This window comes from Anneissia japonica, unplaced genomic scaffold (assembly GCF_011630105.1).
Source record: "Anneissia japonica isolate Jap-2015-1 unplaced genomic scaffold, ASM1163010v1 scaffold1065_len1792383_cov172, whole genome shotgun sequence".
Lineage (NCBI taxonomy): Eukaryota > Metazoa > Echinodermata > Crinoidea > Comatulida > Comatulidae > Anneissia > Anneissia japonica.
Window position 1 is genome coordinate 1,543,562 of NW_022684135.1, and position 12,370 is coordinate 1,555,931.

The 12,370-nt window shown below is 30.9% G+C and overlaps 1 long non-coding RNA gene across 1 annotated transcript in view; it reads right to left on the reverse strand.

Moving 5' to 3' along the window:
• Positions 1 to 2,090: 2,090 nt before the first annotated feature.
• LOC117103395 overlaps positions 2,091 to 12,370 on the reverse strand; it is an 11,814-nt gene continuing 1,534 nt past the window's right edge. The window contains exons 2-5 of the long non-coding RNA XR_004444583.1: positions 10,454 to 10,553; positions 9,819 to 9,916; positions 8,875 to 9,119; positions 2,091 to 2,514 (exon numbers count right to left, since the gene is read on the reverse strand). This is a non-coding gene — a long non-coding RNA (uncharacterized LOC117103395). The remainder of the gene's footprint in view (positions 2,515 to 8,874; positions 9,120 to 9,818; positions 9,917 to 10,453; positions 10,554 to 12,370) is intronic.

Consider the following 12,370-nt stretch of genomic DNA (forward strand, 5'->3'; position numbering starts at 1 on the left):
CAATTAGTGTTGTCTTGATGTTTCTTTGATGTTCAAGTTTGAGGACGACTGATGCAAGTTTGAGGACTACTGATGGATGCAGGTAAGATGAAAAAAGCGCCCTCGAATAAAAAAGGCCTAATTTCTCCCATGTCCCTTAAATTTCTATTAAAAGTCGTGCTGCAGAGTGCGCTATAATAGAAAGCCAGTTTCTAGGGTCTCCTAAAATTGATGTTTAGTCCTACTCCAGAGGAAAACAATTTTTTATAGGTTGTAGAAGGACCACAATGGAAATAAGTTTGACTTTGAGTTACTTTATTGTGTTTTTATCCTTGAAATTTGTTATATGAATTTCGAATAAATTGAATGAAAAGTAGAACAACTGCCAACTTTTTTTATGTCAACAGAAAACAGTTCTACAACATTATCAAAAAATGTTTTCCTCCAGAGCCAGACTTTAATAGAGGGGCTCCCTGTGGTGCTGAAAAGCGCCCTCAATAGCCATTTCATTCCAATGTTTTTGGATGTCTTTTATTTGTCATTAATTCTATAATAGCGAAGGTAGAGTGCGTCCTCTAATAGCCAGTTTCTCGGTGTTTTCAATTTTAACTTGGCTTTTAGAGGGCGCTTCTCATCGCCATTGACAATTAGAGACACCAAAAAACTTTGGATTGAAAAGGCTATTAGAGGGCGCTTTTCTTCACTATTTTTACCAGGAATCCCAAGATTTTTGTGGCCAAATAACTTAGTCATATTTAGGGCCTTTTTTATTTGAGGGCGCTTTTTTTTTTTTACCATCCTGCTGCTGGTTTAAATACTTCATTAAATACAATGAATATTTATTTATTTCAATTCTTTTTTACAATTGAATACAATGAATAAACAAGAAGAAACAATTCAATACAATGAATATAATGAATAAACAAGAAACAATTCTTTTTACAATTGAATACAATGAATAAACAAGAAGAAACAATTCAATACAATGAATATTTATTTCAATTCTTTTTTACAATTGAATACAATGAATAAACAAGAAACAATTCTTTTTACAATTGAATACAATGAATATAACAAAGTAAGCTTTATTGACGAACAATTATTAAAACCGTATACAATTATAACAATTATTTATAAGTCCAGAGAGGAGAGAGAAAATATCAACAATTCTTTTTTACAATTTACTAATTAACAATTTATATTTAAAGTTATCAACAGTTCTTTTTCACAATTTACTAAAATTCAAATCAATAAATCAAGTCCAGTGAAAGGGAATATAATTGTAATTTACATATTCATATTTATTTTAAGTCCAGTGGAGAGGGAAAATTATCAACAATTCTTTTTTCCAATTTACTAACATTCAATACAATAAATTTGATTGACAAACAACTATTAACATAAGTAACAAAGTGAAGTAATGGGAATGTTATCAACAATTGAAATGTCCATTGCAAAATAAGCCACAAACAATTTCGCAATTAAAAGCATACAATAATTTATTACATTTTCATCAAATTTCTACAGAAAGGGTTGCACCAAAATTGGCTATGGGATTCAACAAATGAGGCCATAAATGAAAAACTGTATTAACATTATGTGTTACTCAGTAACTAAGGCCAATAGCTCGGTGTCTTTGGTAATTCAATTTGGAATTGGCACTACTGTATACAGAAATTTACTTACTATTGCCAAAGTTACAATTTAAAGTATTACAGCTTCTCTGTACTAAATATATATTGAATTTGGGCCTTAATGATTAAGTGCAGACGTACATTAATGTTTTTAACATCATAATATTTAGGTGCTTCGATCATCAGTGACATCAATTACTGCTAAATGGTATCAGAAGTCTATTTTTATGAAGCAATGGTTACAACTGAACCTAACCGTAAAATTTAAAGCCTAAATAAATTCAAATTGTATTAATTAACAGTTAATTTATTACCAAATAGCCTAAATATATTTTCAAATTTCAAATAAATGCAATTTTAAATATTTAATATTTTCAAAATTATTTATTTTTATTGTTTGTCTATGATTTATAAGAAAATTATTGTTGTAAATTGTATTAGGTTGGATTATTACATTTTATTTAATTTTTAAATGAAGATATTAAAACCATTGCTATATTGTTATTATTATAGTTAAATTGTATGTCATAAACAAAAATTTATTAAAATTTAATTATGAAATAGGGAAATATAAGTTGTAGGCCTACTGTAATACTGACAACCAAAATAATTGGTATGCTTACAGAGGAAAAACAATTACTATTATTACTACAGTATTATAGACTATTAAACTCATATGTAAAACAAACTTTCTTGGGTACATATTTATCCCACAAAGCAATTTGCAATGGACATGCAATTTACAATGGACATGAAATTCATAATATTAAACATTCACAAACTTTTGCCATTACACTCACCATTCAGTAGAGGAAGCAACACAGTAATACTGGCTAGCAGGGCAGGTTGACTCATTGCAAAAGGAGGTATAATTAATGTCCAAGTTTCTTCAGAATTTCTACTGCAAAATAAATGACCGAGTAATTAGATTCAGGATGAGAAATATAAATATCAAAATGTTTTATTGCTAATTTAGCTAGTCACTCATTGCAAATCGTGTTTTAGAGATAATGGTCAAAACATCCAGAAATGTCAAAATATTAAAAATCATATTAAACTTTATATTAAAGCAAGTTATTTAATGTCTTATGTTGTATTATGAGTAAAATGTGAATAAAAACAAACTGAATTGTGTGTTTCATGCTTTTATATTGTCTTTACATGCATTTTCGGCCTGACAATTTTTTTTCTAATTACAAAACATTCTTTGTGTAAACATTAAGTCGTACTTCCTAAACTCTGCCCGCTAATTGGTTAATTTTTTTGTGGGTCATGGATGTCTTGCAGACATGAACGAGCTCAGTGCAACTGATTAATTTTTAATTAAACAGATTTATTAAAACAAATAAGAAACCCACATGGTTTTGTTTTACAGTCAAATCTAAATAAAGCTAAAAAGTTGGAATTTCATTCTCTAAAAATTTCCTCAGTAATTAGCACCATGTTTTTGAGGAATGAGTAAATCTATGCATTTGTAATTTACACTGGCGAATCTACGACATCCAAATCCGAAACATCTACTGAAAAAAGTCAGCCGTCGTATTAAACTTGCTTTTAGTTCCGTCTTCATTTCAGGGATTGATTGAAATCGATTTTTAAGAATTAGGCCTAAGGCGATAATGCACTTAATAAACAATGGAAAGAGTACAGTAACTTTCACATAATTTAACATTTAGGCCTAATGGTGTGTTGTTTTAATCAATAGACAATCTCTATGACAATGCTTTTGTGACTGAGCTAGATGTACGCCGGGCCATTCACATGGTGTTGTACTAGGCCTAGTTGTTAATTAATAGACAGTGATGATTATTGCGTTATTTCGTCTGGAAATCGATTAACTGTTTGTTCGGTTTGTAGAAGTTGATTTTAATGTTCCAGACTGAATAAAACGTCCGAATTCAGAATAGGGGTAATCTGGTTTTCTGAAAGTATTTTATTTTATCAAAAAGTAGTTGTGAATTTGAACATAACAGGTCAGCATGGGTTGATTTCAGGGCTCAATTTTATTTTTGCCAACATACTTCTTTCCTAATTTTGTAAGGCTGAACAAATGTAATTGCAGAACAAAAATATCTAAATTTGGTCAAATAATTCAATTTAAATCATGTATCACGACATAATTATATGCAAAATGAAAATGATATTATGCATTTTATATTTATATATTTACTTAATTTAATTATTTACTATTTCCAAGTTCTTTATCACAATTGCTTTCAATAAGTTTGAAATAATTATTTAAAGGTAAATATAATCTGAACAACCAATGTATTATGCAGAATTTACAATTCTGCACCCCTATTTTCCAGGCAATCTTCAGTTGTTTTGCATTGAGATATCGTCTGCACAATTAAACCATTATTTTTAGGAAGTGTTTATTATGCCGGCGATCAGCAATATTCTAATATCGATATTTTGCCGGTCTATTTCTCTGACTGGCCGGCTGGTGTAAATTATGACATCATCAAAATTTCAGTAACAAGTTGAATGTTTTGCAGTTACCGGCAGAGACATCCCACGCATTATTTAATGGTACATACTGGTAACCAGCTTCTTTTTACTAAATTGCAGGTTGGAATCTCGAATAGTGATAAAGTTAGCAAATGTTTGTCAGGGCCATCTTTCTATACAGTAGGTGTTTGCTCATTTTTTGAAGTAGGTCTATCGCTAGGCCTGTAGTAGTATTAAGTAGCAGCAGTACGTTACAGAATGTATGTAGAAATAGACACAATGGGCATTGTTTAGGCTACCTTAACGCAATGCATATTTTTCGTAATCAATGCTGACTCAAGGGATCGACGTCTTATAATTCAAAAATTATTGTATATCTCCCTAATTATGATGATGGTCTTGTGCATACAGCAGGTGACTTTTATGCAGCAATAAAAATTGAATTGAAGGACTGGTGATTTGTTTGTTTCATCTTTTGTCTATCGCCTGTTGTCGTTAATTTAGCAAAAATACATTAACACCCTTCTTTTTTTACAAATATTTGCACTGCTGCCATGAGGGAAAAAAGTATCATTTTGTTAAATAATGGCCCATAAAAAAGAACATTACAGGCTTCATGACTTAGTAAATAGATTTTGACGAGTAGTGTTCCAAAATTTTATTAATTTTATTTAAACATAGAACATTGGTTCCCATCCTGGAGTCTGAAAAAAATAATTGGGTATCCGCCAAGGCAAAGGAGTCCGCTAGATTATTAGAACAACTTTCAGGATTCTATTACTTTTTTTTTAATGATAAAGAAAGCTAAGGATAGAAAAGAAAGACAAGAAAGAAAAAGAAAGAAAGAAAAGAAAGAAAGAAAGGGAAATTGAGAATTAAAGACTAAAATTCGTAGAATAAAATTGGTAGAAATATTAATATATGCTAATATTAGCTCAGCCTAATTGGAGGGAAGAGAAAAAAAAGGAATGGTAAGAAATAAAAAATGCACGATTGCAGGATTCTCTTTTAAATGGTTAAATTAGTTTGAATATTTCAAAATAATGGCTAATTTTTCTAATCAATATGTATTTACAACATAATATAATGTAATAAATTACTTAAGGCAAAACTCAAAAAAAATGTTCTATTGTAAATCTTAGTTTTTTACTGTTTATATATTTATTTTGTTTTTGGTAATTTGTGTGTTGGGAGCCGCACATCCTTCAGGCGACAGTGGATTTTCCGCTTTTGTGACTCCTGAGCCGTCATGCCAAATGAATAAAATAAAATAAAATACAGGATTGTTAAATATAATATAATCTAAGATTATCATGAGACGTAATATGCCAACTAGATTTTCTAGTCAATGGCTGCCAATAACTGATATATTTTCAGTGGCTAAATTTATTATTATTACTTTTTTTTAATGGTCTAACAGCAGTGTGATCATGCCTTGGCAATAATTAAGGCCAAGTAAAAAAAAAAACATGTTTCTCGTCACATAATTTTGAAAAAGAGGAGCATGAGGTCCCTTTTTTTTTTCATCTTCGCTGGCGGCGGCCGCCGTGAGGTTTGTGATATAAACAGTCTCCAAAGATGCGTGTCTCACTACTTAATTCTAAATACCAATGTGAACATACTACTCTACATTATATATACAGTAGAAAACTATACTACTGTATATTGAATTTAGTTCACACAGTATTCGTTTTGTTTCTTTAAAATCTTTGTTTTTGTGCCTATTTGAACGCACACCAGCCCTGCCATTATGGAATCTTTGATAAAAAGATTTATATGAAATATGGTCAAAAAAAGTTATACACAGTATGTTTTCAGATATCGAATGAAATGCGATAGTAAAATATTACTTTCCTCAAGAGTCGACATACGAGCGAGAGAAGAGAGCATGCTTTTCAATTCTAGAATGATTCGAAATTGTGGAAAGTCAGCGGCCCGTCCTGAATACAACAAAGCTAAACATACAATTCTTATTGTACTGTAGTAGCGATCGAACAGGAATCGGGGAAATTGGAACAATTACGGTCTGGCACGGAATATTAGAGGAACACAGAAGAAAGTTTCGGTAGGTATCTACTGTTGACTGGGTATTGTATGTGGGCTAGGCCTAGGGGCATTTTTTGCAAAGACGTTTCGTTTCTCAGGTATATTTTCGAAGTTTTACTAGGGAAAAAAAAAAAAAAGGCGGCCCCAAAAAAGAATGCGGGGGGGGGGGGGGGGGCGACGAGAAACATTTTATTTTAATATCATGTTATTTTGCCCATTTTCAATGTTAAAACAATTTTTAAAGATTTGATAGTTTCTGTCTTAGAAATTCCTGAAATATATTTTGAAGGGTGATTTCTCAAATATTGTTCTTTAAACAGCTGTATGTTAAAACAATTTTTAAAGATTTTATATTTTCTGTCTTAGAAATTCCCGAAATAATATATTTTGAAGGGTGATTTCTCAAATATTGTTCTTTAAACAGCTGTATGTTGAAATGCTTTAACTTTATAAGGAAATGTGCGATTTAATAGATTTCTTTGCACCATTTCATAGCTCCCATTTTTTTGCGACTGACTGGTTTTGGTTGTCTTTGCCAAAAATGTAATTACAGAAAAAAAATATCTAAATTTGGTCAAATAATTCAATTGAAATCATGTATCACAACATAATTAATTATATGCAGAATGAAAATATTGGTATGCATTTTATATTCATACGTTTACCTAATTTAATTATTTACTATTTTAATTTCTTTTTCACACACATTAAGTTTGAATCAAATTTATGTCATATTTTTCAATTTTTTCATGTTTAGACGTTGCAATTAAATTCACTCAAAATATAAATCTACACTAATGCACCGGTGAACTCTAATTTGATACATTTAAAATTCGTGAAATCTGTTGCATCAGTCGGTCAAAAGCGATGATCACTAGTTGCTGAGTCATGATTTTGAAGAGATGCTTCAGATGAAGTTGTGAATATATACATCATAGCTTGTGAGCCATTGTCAAAATGTGATTTACACTTTCAAAACAATAGGGTGAAAAAATATTCTAAAATGCTTATAAATAATCCTTAAATTTAGTGTAGTGAGCTGGAACGCTTTAAGTTATCATTTCACAAATATAGACCTACATTGTTTTAAAATAATTGTGAATTGGTTCTTATTTAAAATCATGTTACTATAATTTGTATAACATATCAAACTCTTTTTCAAAAAAAAATTAATTTTGAAGGAATATTTTTGAAGCTAAAACTTTAGTACAACCAAATGATGACATTAATTTTTGCATTTTTTAATTTGAAAATTTTGTAATAGGTTCTAAAATGAATGAGTTCAAAGGTTGACCTACAAAATGTGAAAAAGCAGTTGATTTATTTGTAATTTTTTAAATAATTTTAAATAAAACGTTGTCTGCATTTGGTAAATTCTGAGTTCACAGTACTACATAGTTCACTTTCTTAAAGTTCTCCTTTAACACTTTTTTTTTCCTTATCAAAAAAAAGTCAACGTTAATTATTAATTATCCATAACTTTTTTTCAGAATCCTGTTGATTCGGTTTGCACAGGCTGTAACCTAGGCATTAAAGCACCACTCACATACATATTACCCTACCGAAGTTATATGAAATCCTGTTTGCCGAACACCAGATTTCTGACTCAAAAATCATGAAACATCGTTTGCCCATCGGCACAACCAAACTATTTCTCTTTCATGTATCATTGTATAGTTGTCACTATTTACTTAAGACATTGAAAAGCCATTACGTTTCTAGTAATGCACATCATAATTATGCCCTAAATCAAAAGTAAGGCTTTTGAAATTATTCAATTACCCAACTGCTCACAAAAACAAGTTCATTTTTTTCACTCTGTTTTTTTTTCTTTTCTTTTTTTATTATTATACCGGTCACCATTGAGGTCCAAACACGTACAAACGACTCACATGGTCACGAATGAAAATAAATTGCCGGCTAAAAGTACTGTTTACTTACATCGTTTTATGAATTGTTAACTAGGTAATTTTTATGTGTCGAACAACGTACATGGTGTCAGAATGATGAGCGAAAATTCCATGTGTCCAAATCAGGTTAACAATTGAAGGCAATGTTGTGGAAAACTTGCAAAATATTGTTAAGTTAATTTAGCGGTAGTCCATAGCAATATAAATGCTTTATAATGATGACTACCCTTTCTTTAATAAGAACACTGAGGCTGAAATTGCTTAAAAATTAAAAACAAAATGAGAACAAATTGAGGTGGAGGTAAAATGAGGCTATAATTTTTTTTTTAACAGAAAAACAAAAAACAAAATTATGTCTCTACCTTATGTGCAGTAGGTGTGACTATGTAATACCCTTTAAATTGGTGATTGGTGTGTACTGTCATTTGGGACCATTTTTAGTGGGCCTTTTTTCTGGGGCCATTTTTTCCGGAGCTCTTTTTTCAGGGGCCATTTTACCTACATTCCAGTACAGTAGTATACTGATGAACAATAATAATTTTCTATGTTTGAAAAGTGTGTAAAATAAGGACAAAATAAGAACATTTTGTCTGTCCTATGTAAAGACAATATAAAGCATGAAACAAACAATTCAGTTTGTTTTTATTCACATATTGTTTTAACTGGTTTAAATCATGTTTGTGTATCAGTTTTCTATTGTATTGTTTTCTCTATGTAAATTTCTAAGCAATTCAAAATGTTTTAACCATAAAACAGAAATTAATAAAATGGATGGATATGATTAGGATATGAATTGTTTGTCAAGGCGGTTAGTGATAAAAATGAAGGAAGTATTGATCCAATTCTGGACTTACTTGAAAATGTTAATCCAAATCTGGACAGTCAGCCTTTCCAAGCAGTAGGATGCTACATGCAACACTCAACACACTGCCATCCAGGTGCTACCTGGATACACATGCTGAAGATATATATGCCATCAAGAAGTTGCTTTTGCTGTGGTGTCATTTCAGCAGTTTCCTGACTATGAATATTCATTATCATTACATCATTGTGATGAAGCCATTGTCTAGTGAATTATGCAAATGAGTCAAAAAAGAGCCTGTAATTAAAAAAAAAATCATATTATTAGATTAAAATTTTAACCAACAAATATTAAGACTTACATTAATAAAAATGGTTTTAAAAGTAAATGTGTAATATTAATTTAAATTAATTTATCAAATAACATTATTTCATAAGGTTTGTATTTGTATATATATTCAACACCAATCATCAGTTGTATAAAACTTGACTATAACACATCCCAAGTAAATATTTGTCAACTGTGCCAATCTTGGACAGCATTTTTTGTTTTACTGCTTTCAGCATGTTACAAAAATACAGTACAATGAAGTATTATGATAAAAAAAATCTCATTTTTCTGGTAAAAAAATTTAGTAGAATTATAAACAAAATTATCATCTTTCAAATGCGAAAATTGATTTACCAGTTTCATTAGCAGTATTTTTTCTAAAGGCTTTTTTTTTAAATTTAAATTTTTAAAAATTTTAAAGTTATTTATCAAAACATAATTATGAAATAGGGAAATATAAGTTGTACTCTAATACTGACAACAAAAATGATTGTTTTCCGCTTATAGGGGAAAAAATTACTATTATTACTAAACAACTGGTGTCAACTCGTATGTAAAACAAACTTCCTTGCACTGGGGTACTGTACATATTTATCCCACAAAGGATATTTACAATGGACATGAAATTCATATTGAACATTCAAAAAGTTTTGCCATCACACTCACCATTCAGTAGAGGAAGCAACACAGTAATACTCGCTAGCAGGGCAGATTGACTCATTGCAAAAGGAGAAACAATTAATGTCCAAGATTCTTCGGAATTTCTATTGCAAAATAAATGACCAAGTAATTAGATTCAGGATGAGAAATTTCAAATACACAATAAACATCAAAATGTTTTATTGTTAATTTAGTAATTTAATTACCAACATTAAATGTGGCAAAGACAAGCCAAAACATGCTGGAATGTCAAATTTTAAAAAATCTATTTGATTGCATTATGAAAATGAATAAATTATTATTGTATTTATCAATTTATTTTATTCTGTCTAATTGTATATTGTAATTATTTTATTTTAAAGTTATTTATTAAAATTCATTTATGAAATACGGAAATTTAAGTTGTACTGTAGTGATTGTTCTGCCTAAAGGGAAAAAATTACTTTTATCAACTATTAAACAACTGGTGTCAACAGATTTAACACAAAGCACTGCCTTGTACTGGGGTTCAGAGCCAAACCAAATATTATCAGAGATTGCTAACCAACAAAAAGAAAAATTATATATTTGCAATTTTGCAATGGACATGCAATTTACATTGGACATGAAATTCATTAGTTGCATTTTTCTAACACACTCACCATTCAGTAGAGGAACCAAGATAGCCATATACTGTAGCCAAGGAGGGCTGGTTTGCTTGTTGCAGAGGAGGTGCAATGTCCAAGTTCCTTCAGAATTCTACTGTAAAATAAATTACCCTGTAAATTAATTATATTTAGGATGAGGAATTTCAAATGTTTTAATTTAGTTATTTTGTTTCCAGAAAAAAATATCAAAATTTTGTCAAATAATTCAATTTTAATACCATGTATTAATCATAACATTTATACAAATATTGACTTCTCATAAGGGGAATGGTGAAACACATTGCTCCAAGCTGATGTGCCTACTCGAGGAGAGATACAGTAGTAGGCTACTGTCTTCCCATCACTGAGGGGCTATAGATTTCACTGTTTCCTAAACCTAGAGCAATCAATACTTGTTTTATACTCTATCTAAACTTTATTGCAAGATTAAATATAGAAAATGCATCTGTGATTATTTTTGCTATTCACACACACGCACAAACAAATCAAATTAAGCTCATATTTTACATTTTTTCATGTTTAGAAATTACTATTAAATTCAGTCATAATAGAAATCTCATGCACCCGTGAACAGCACAATTAAAATACTTTACAGTATGGTGTAGTTGAGGGGTCTGTCTATGCGTATTTTCATTTTATTTTTAGGTACACAACATATGCATCAAGGATCGGAACGCATTCAATTAATTCATTCATTTTGTTGTTATTACTAATTTTTGGCAGATTTTACTCGTATTGATCATGCCGTCACAGGTGCACTGGAACTTAAGGGAGCCCCCAAGAGGCCTACATAGTCCAACTCCATGCTGTGAAGTTCTTTATTGGCACCACATACCCTGTTATTGCGCCTATGATACCTAAAAAAACCAGCTCAAATTTGTACCAAAAATCCTTTTTCGTGACACACTTCTAGGTCAACTATTTTTCACAGAGGATACAATCCCTGTGCGCCATATTTTTAACGTAAGATATTTTGGTAAAATCTCAAGAATTACAGTATTCATTATAATCCATTTTTATAGAACATTTTTTTGCACCTTTGATTTTCTCATATCTGTGCCGGCCTCAATGATCAGCTGCTCTGTGCATATCGCGAGAAACCGGTGTTCGATTTTGATAGAACGACACACAACGCACCATTCACTTTCATGGCCCAAGATTCAGTCTTTGTAAGGGCCTTTTGTACAGGTATTTGAATCAATACAAGTGATTGATAGTATTGTTGATTCTGTAGTTTACTCTCTGTCTAAAAATACAAAATACTTTTCAACAGTTGCCTAATTAAAATGCGCTATTTTCAGATCTGTGTCAGCCTGAATTAGCTGCTCTAGGCTGTTTTGCGATTCAGCCATTGTACCAGCCTTCTTGTGTTTCTTCCATTCTAGTACACACTAAATGTCAGTGTGTTTTCGTTTTGGATAAGGGCTGGGGCAGTAATATAGACCAGTTCCCAGGGCAACCCTATACACATCTTGAAAGATTTACTGTGTTCTTTTATAGTTCACATGAACCAATTGTGTACACTGGGCCTACTGTATACAGTACAGTGTATAGTCCTTATCCAAGAACACTTGCTCCACCCCACGGCATAGGTCAGCGTATATTATTTATTTACCTCCTGGAAAATTTCTTTCCATCCACTTTTCCACAAAAGACCCACATTTAAGATAAATTTTATCCCCTTAGTTTGCCCAAAAATCTAATTTCAATTACATTACAATTTGTTTTGAAGTCCTGTAAAAGCCAAGCCATGTGTGTATATATATGTACATATATATATATATCTAGTGGTTATGACACTCGCCTTGACAGCGAGAGGTCGCAGGTTCGAGTCCCGCCAGAGGCATTTTATTACACAATTTCTTTATTCATTTATTTACAGGACTACATTCGTTGAGAGCTATGCTACAC